The sequence below is a fragment of the Macrobrachium rosenbergii genome, chromosome 54 (genome assembly GCF_040412425.1).
Source record: "Macrobrachium rosenbergii isolate ZJJX-2024 chromosome 54, ASM4041242v1, whole genome shotgun sequence".
NCBI lineage: Eukaryota > Metazoa > Arthropoda > Malacostraca > Decapoda > Palaemonidae > Macrobrachium > Macrobrachium rosenbergii.
In genome coordinates this window covers 59,561,131-59,568,950 of record NC_089794.1, presented here as the reverse complement: position 1 = coordinate 59,568,950, position 7,820 = coordinate 59,561,131, and positions in this window count along the sequence as shown.

The window sequence follows — 7,820 nt, the reverse complement described above, 5'->3', positions numbered from 1 at the left end:
TATATATTATGTCCATTCCTCTGGATATATATCTATATATATTATGGTTCATATAAATATAGGTTGTATATATATACATATATTATATATACGTATATATACATATATATTATATATTGTTATTATTATATATATATATATTATAAAATATACCGATATATATATATATATATATATATATATACTCCTAATACATATATATATATATACAACTTTATATAATATATAAGGATACATATATATATATATATCCTTCCATTACTATATATATACATATATATATAATATATATTACTATTTCCATATATTAACCTATATTCATATATATATGATATATATATCAATTTCATATATATATGACCTCCCTATATGGACCCTCAACTATATACTACAGGCCTTTTGAACTCTGTGTGTGTGTCAATGTGCGTGTGTGTGTATTATGTGTTTTGTATATGTGTGTGTGTTTGTATTTGATTGTATTGTATTTGTAATGAAAATCACAAAATCATATATTCTCTATTATGGGCTCTTTCACTACTGACGGATAGCTAATAATTAACTGAGCAAATATATGGATTTTGCAAATGAAAAGTAGAATATTTTACTGGAACATACACATAGCTATTTATGTTTAGCTTTGATACTCTATATTTATTCGTGTATTTTATTTATGCATGGTTTTATTTGCGATATTTGGAACGTATTTTGGAAATCAAAACAATTTCGAAGTTTATTCCATATCAGCAAGGAGTATATATTAATAGCTTTACAGATGAAGTTTTTTCTTTATGATAGTCTTATCGTGTTTCCGCGAGTAAAACATTTTTTGAAACCTATTTATCTTTTATGTTGCTTCTCTTCTTGGTTCTGCATAATCATGCTTTCTTTCTTTCTTTTTTAGTTGCTGTCGCTCTCTTTATTCTTTTCTTCGTCTTGTATTCAAGGCAAAAGAGATTTCATAAAATGAACTTGAAGATTTTAGAGTTTAACGTTATGCCATATTTAATTCAGTCATAATTATATTATATGGTGTTCATGGTCTCTGGATGATTCGATATTACTATTACAATTCTGGTTGTAATATCTGCCTAGTCGGTGTTAAATTTCTTTTAGATGAGAGGAATACAGACCCATGTCTCTTCAATTCCCTAGTAATTTCATAATGGAAGAGTTTCCCCAAATATCGAACGTTGGTCTCCAACTGAATAATGTAGGTATATACAACATATGGTTTGATGAACGCTTTATAACTAGGAAACTCGAACGTAATAATTTCTAATAACCCTGCTCCTGTGGGAGATTTTTTAAAATATAAATTATATATATCATTGTATCAGGGTTACTAATAAAAAACATTTGTTTGTCCCCATACCCATGTGTAGCCTACTCCTGAATCCTTCAAAAGAAATTTAGTAAACTATTAGGTAAAATATGTCCGTATATGAAATACCATAGTGTGTTTGATGTACAAGAAAGACTCTGCTTATATTCACCGCATTAATTCCCTTGTACCCTTATATTAAATTTTTTATTCTTTTATTGACATACCATTAAAATACCTCCTATATTAATAATAATGTTCGTATGTCTATGTTCAACTTACGATTCCTTAAAGTATGTTTGTCATAGCAATAATGATTTTTCATCTTATTGGCAATATTGCTTCCGGGATAATAATTCAGTAAGTCGGAGGTTGTCTCGATTGTTACGTCTAATTTGTGTCCCTTGTGCACTTTATATCGTTTCACAAAATTATACTGTAAGAACCTACTTTATATTGGTGTTTGCTCTGAACCACCATTAGTGGTAAGCAAGATTTCCATAAACATACATGAGTAGTAAAAATAGCAGTGTCTAAGGAAGTCATTTCAAAAAAAGGGGGGACTGTGTAACCGGTACTTCGGAACGCCATTAATCTCTTCATCAGTGTGCATGTGAAATTTTGTGAAAGACTGGATTTACACTGACTTATTTTGGTCCAATTAATAATTTTGCCAGAGATAGCGGTAACAATCACACCTTCATTCGTGCGGTTCCTCTAGTCGACTGACAGACTGTCCACTAATGAGCAAGCTACCCGATAACTGTTGTTGATCCTAGTTCGTTGCGCTCAGTATGCAAATGCACACACTCGCTCTTGCTTCTGTTATACATAAAATTGTTGTCTTATGCAGAATCTTTGATTATTATTCTGTTGATATTTTTTCCACTACACGCTAAACTCAGTGATGGAGCCAAGAGACTTAGAAAATCATGCATGCACATGTAGTACTGTACATCAGAGGATCCTACAGGATAGGAATTAAAAGAAGTGAGCACTGTGGGTGGCCATACCCACTGGGAATGCTGTGGGAGAAGAGCCCGCCTTACCACGCCCACCACTCTAGCACCCTCATTATTAGCCCCTGCCAGTCAAGCAACCAGCGCAGATTTTCTCACTCTCATCAAGTTTCTAGAGGGATCTCGCCTTTACGAAGAAGAAAGACGACGACGTAAAGAAGAAGAAAGAAGACAACAAAGAAGACATGAGAAGGAAGGAAGAAGACAGCAAGAGGAGTTGCAAAGAAGGGAGGATAAGCTTGCAGAGAGGAGGCAAATGCCAAGTTTAATGTTCTTTTCCAGATGCTCTCATTTACTAGAACTCCCAGCACAGGTGACTTCACACCTGTTACAGAGGTGGATGCTTCCTACCCCAGTCAATCTTCTCTTCCTCAACCACTGAAAGCAATGGCTCAAATGCCACCGTCACTCAAAGTTAATGTAGCATTCCAAATGCTCAGGGAATGAGGACATCACTGGGATGACTACGCTGTCAAGGTTGACCTTTCTAAGCTCCCACAAGAAAAGTAAATAAATCTGGTGCAAATGTCCTTGTCCCTTGAAACTCAACGTGTATTGGAGTATATTTTGCAAATTTCCCCCTCTACAGATATTTCTGTCGAGAAAGTTCTGGAAGTCCTACAATCTCACATAAAGTGACTACAAAATGAAGCAATTAGCCGAAGGGAATTACACAGCTGGAAGCAAATGGAAGGATATATTTCTGGATTTCCACATATATATCAATACATATACAGAGAATGTGACTGTGTCCATGAAATGCAGCTGCATATATATAAAAGACAGTTGAAAATGATTATTCTGATGGGTGTTCAAGATGCAGATTGGTACAGAAGTAAACCTCCTTAGACACTAAGCCATTGTCACAAGACTTTGTCACAATGTATTTGTCATACGAAGCTGCCAAAAGTGCAACCTCCACCATACGTGCTCCACCCAAACAGTTGTGTGCTGTTTCTGCCTACAAGAAGGAAAAAAAGAATAAGAAAAGTAACATCAACAACATTCAAAACAGACATCGATGCCAGTTCTTTTATACTAGTGCTGTGCCAGTCAGCATATGTAGCCCTGATGTGTGCCCAGCAGCTAAAAGTACTTGCAAAAGCTGTGCCCAGCTTGATCATTGTTCTAGGACAATTACATGTCCAGCCAACAAAGTCCAGTGCCACTTCTGCCATCACATCGCACACTATGATAGGTGCTGTAGGGAAATGAAGAAGAGGTGAGATGGATCTTCAAGCAACAGTGGTACCTCCTCCAACTTCAGTAAGATTCTAGATTCAACAAGGAACAGCTGTCATTCCTTATGTTCACCTTCCTACACCAATGCCAGAAACCTAAATCCATCTATGTCCGCCTGTTGTTCGATGATGTTAAGTCGTCTCGCATGCAGACGTTACCAGACACAAGTGTGGACGTTACCGTGATTAGCTGACATCATCTTGAAAGCTTAGGTATCTCCAAGAGCAGCTTGCAACCACCTCTGCTGACCATCATATGCACAGCAGATGGGTCTCAAATGGCATATGCTCTTGGTACATTCCAGGCACATTCCAGGCTACCCTCACCCTAGGGAAGTGGTCTTGTTCTGCAATGATTCAGGTCCACAAAAATTTTCAGACTCCACTTTTGTCCTACACTTATTTTCAAGAGTTGGCTACAATATCTTCAGACTCCCTTAAACCCAGTTTGGAAGTATAACATGTCAACAGATGCACAGAATTTTATAATCTCAGCCAACACACCACCTGTGCAGAAGTTAACCCTTTCCTGCCCAATTGACGTATATTACGCAAAAACCCCCTACCCCCTTCTGTCTGACTGACGTAATTTTACGTAAAATTTAAACATTTTTCGTACGTGTGGTAGGGTAAATTTTTATTTTCGTACAGTTGGTGGTTTCCATAGGCTAAAGCATACCTTGGACCGTGTAACTTAGGCATCAATACGCCAGGCAAGCAGTTTCTATACTGCGCATGCGCAATTCCCTGGCATAGTAAATTTCCCACAATGAAATCAGCTGATCTACCACACGTTCTCTCTCGTATCTTTTTTTTTATAAAATGTAGATTACATTATTGGAAACACTCTGTTTGGTATCCTCTTTTTCTATAAATTTTTTAGTTCCTCTACTGTGCATCATAAAATCCATGGCGTAGTAAAATTCTCACAATGACATCATCTGATTGCACCCACACAGGCCTGGCAGGCCACACTTCTGTCAGAGACCATGCGTGACTCAGTAAACACGCGGTGGCTGTTTACATAAAGCGACAATCAATCGAGAACAGTTTCAACATGCTTTCAAAAGTTTTTGCGGTAAAACTAGCGGAAATTTGTTAGTGCATCACATAAGAGACGTCTGGATTTTAGGCAGGGCTCTGAATCTCATTTTTCATTATCATATATATCGATATTTAGAGAATTTTGTTGGCTTTCTTATAAAAAATAATTCATTCGCCCAACTGTTATAGCTTTGAGCTACGAACGATAATGTTGACAACGGTAACATTTTTTTTCGTTCGACAGCTTATAACGTCAAAATGAAACTGTTGCTCTTACAAGCCATTTTCTTGACTCTCACTTTATTCCTCAACCTTTCCTCTACATTTTTGTATATTTAAAAGTGATTTCTATGAAAAAAATCCGAGGTAGAGCTCTTCAAAAATAATGTCTAGCGATAATTCTCACCATATGCCTGGCGGACAGCGCTCTGTTTCTTACAAAACTTTTCTATCAATTTTTTTCACCAACTGGACTTATTCGTTTTTCATTTGTTTTATATGTCGATATTTAGAGAATTTTCTTGGCTTTCTCATAACAAAATAATTCATTCGCCTAACTGTTATTATAGTTTTTGAGCTACAACAATAATGTTGACAACGGTAACTTTTTTTTCATTTCGATCAATTATAACGTCAAAATGAAACTGTTGCCGTTACAAAAGCCATTTTTTCTTGACTTTCCTTTATTCTTCAACTTTTCCTCTATTTTTTCGTATATTTACAAGTAATTTCTATGAAAAATAACCGAGATAGGGCTCTTCAAAAAAAAATTTCTAGCGATAATTCTCACCATAGGCCGGGCAGAGCGCTCTGTTTCTCACCCTCTTTTCTATCAATTTTTTCACCAACTGGACTTATTCGTTTTCCATTTTATATGTCAATATTTTCTAGAGAATTTTATTGGCTTTCTCATAAAAAATGATTCATTCGCCCAACTGTTATAGCGCTTTGAGCTACTAACGATAATGCTGACAACGGTACCCCATTTTTTTCGTTTTCAATCAAATTATAACGTCAGAATGAAACTGTTGCCGGTATCAAAGCCATTTTTGACTCTCACTTTATTCTACATCTTTTCCTCTACATTTTCGTATATTTACAAAGTAATTTATATGAAAAATAACCGAGATAGGGCTCTTCAAAAAAACTTTTTTCTAGCGATAATTCTCACCATAGGCCGGGCAAATCGCTCTGTTTCTTACCCTCTTTTTCTATAAATTGTTTCACCAACTGGACTTATTCGTTTTTCATTGTTTTATATCAATATTTAGAGAATTTTATTGGCTTTCTTATAAAAATAATCCATTCGCTAACTGTTATAGCTTTTGAGCTACGAACGATAATGTTGACTACGGTAACATTTTTTCGTTTCAATCAATTTATAATGTCAAAATGAAACTGTTGCCCGTTACCAAAGCCATTTTCTTGACTCTCACTTTATTCAACATCTTTTCCTCTACATTTTCGTATATTTACAAAGTAATCTCTATGAAAATATAATCGAGATAGGCCTCTTCAAAAAAAACTTTTTCTAGCGATAATTCTCACCATAGGCCGGGCAACGTCGCTCTGTTTCTTACCCTCTTTTCTATCAATTTTTTCACCACCTGGACTTATTCGTTTTTCATTGTTTTATATATCAATATTTAGAGAATTTTGGGATTTTTCATAAAATAATTCATTCGCCTAACTGTTATAGCTTTTGAGCTACAAAAACGATAATGTTGACAACGGTAACTTTTTTTGTTTCAATCAATTTATAACGTCAAAATGAAACTGTTGCCGTTACCAAAGCCATTTTTCTTGACTCTCATTATTCTTCAAATTTTCCTCTACATTTTCGTATATTTACAAAGTAATTTCTGTGAAAAATAACCGAGATAGGGCTCTTCAAAAAATCTTTTCTAGCGATAATTCTCACCATACGCCGGGCAGAGCGCTCTGTTTCTGCCCTTTTTTCTATCAATTTTTTCACCAGCTGGACTTATTCGTTTTCCATTCTTTTATATGTCGATATTTAGAGAATTTTTTTGGCTTTCTCATAAAAATAATTCATTTGCCTGACATTCATATTTTTTTGGGTTACGAACGAAAATATGAAAATAAGTAAAGATTTTTTTTTCGTGAAATAACTCACATTTTTTTGTATTTAGAGGCTGGGACTCTTATTCTGACTATTCCACCATAAAATATAAACATTTAGAAAAAAAGGACAGCAAATGAACGTTGTTGGCATAAAAATTTATATTTTTGCTGAATTTTCAGAAATAATTATTTTTCGCACTGTCGAAGCTGCTCCCAGACACATCGCCTCATGTGCCCTCAGTGATGTGATAACTATGCAGATATGAAAGGGGTTAAGGCATTTCCCTGCCTGAGAATTCAAGGTTGCGTTGGTCTCCAAAGAAAACTCAAAGTCAGCTCCTCTCAAGTCTATGGGAAGTCTTCCCATGAGGATCAACCTGAAGGATGATGCAGTGCCCTTCACCATACACATTCTGAGATAGATTCCATTTGCCTTCAAGGATCAGGTCAAGGAAGAGCTGGATTCCATGGTGGCCCAGGGAATAATCTAACCTGTTGGTGATGACCCTTCAATCTGGCTCCACCCCCTTGTTGACTTTGCCAAGAATCGGGTAAGGGTACGTATTACCATTAACCTCTCCAAGTTGAACAGCCAAGTTTTCTTGCCCAGCCCACCCTTTGCCCACACTCTTCTCAGCTATTCACAGTGGCCGGTATTGGCAGTTGGAACTGGCAGAAGAAAATCAGCATTTGACAACTTTTGTCATTCCATATGGTTGGTTCAAATACGGTGTAGAGGAATGATGGGCTTCACAGCTACTGGAGACGCCTTCTTCCTGCAAGGTGATATGGCCCTTCAAGGAGTCAAAAATTGTGTTAAAGTCATAGATGGCATTCTTCTCCTCGATGAAGACTACCATACACACCTTCAGAGCATTTACCTTACCAGGCGCCTCAAGTCTGGGATCACCCTCAACAAGGATAAGTTTGTGGTCGCCGCACCCACCATGAACTTCTGTGGATATACTGTCTCAGGAGATGGCATTTCAGCTGACCAAGAAAAAGTCAGTGCTATCAGGGATTTCCTGACCCCCGCCAAATTGACTGACCTCTGATCATTCATGGGACAGATCAACCAATTGGCAGAGTTCACCCCTGATATTTCTACTG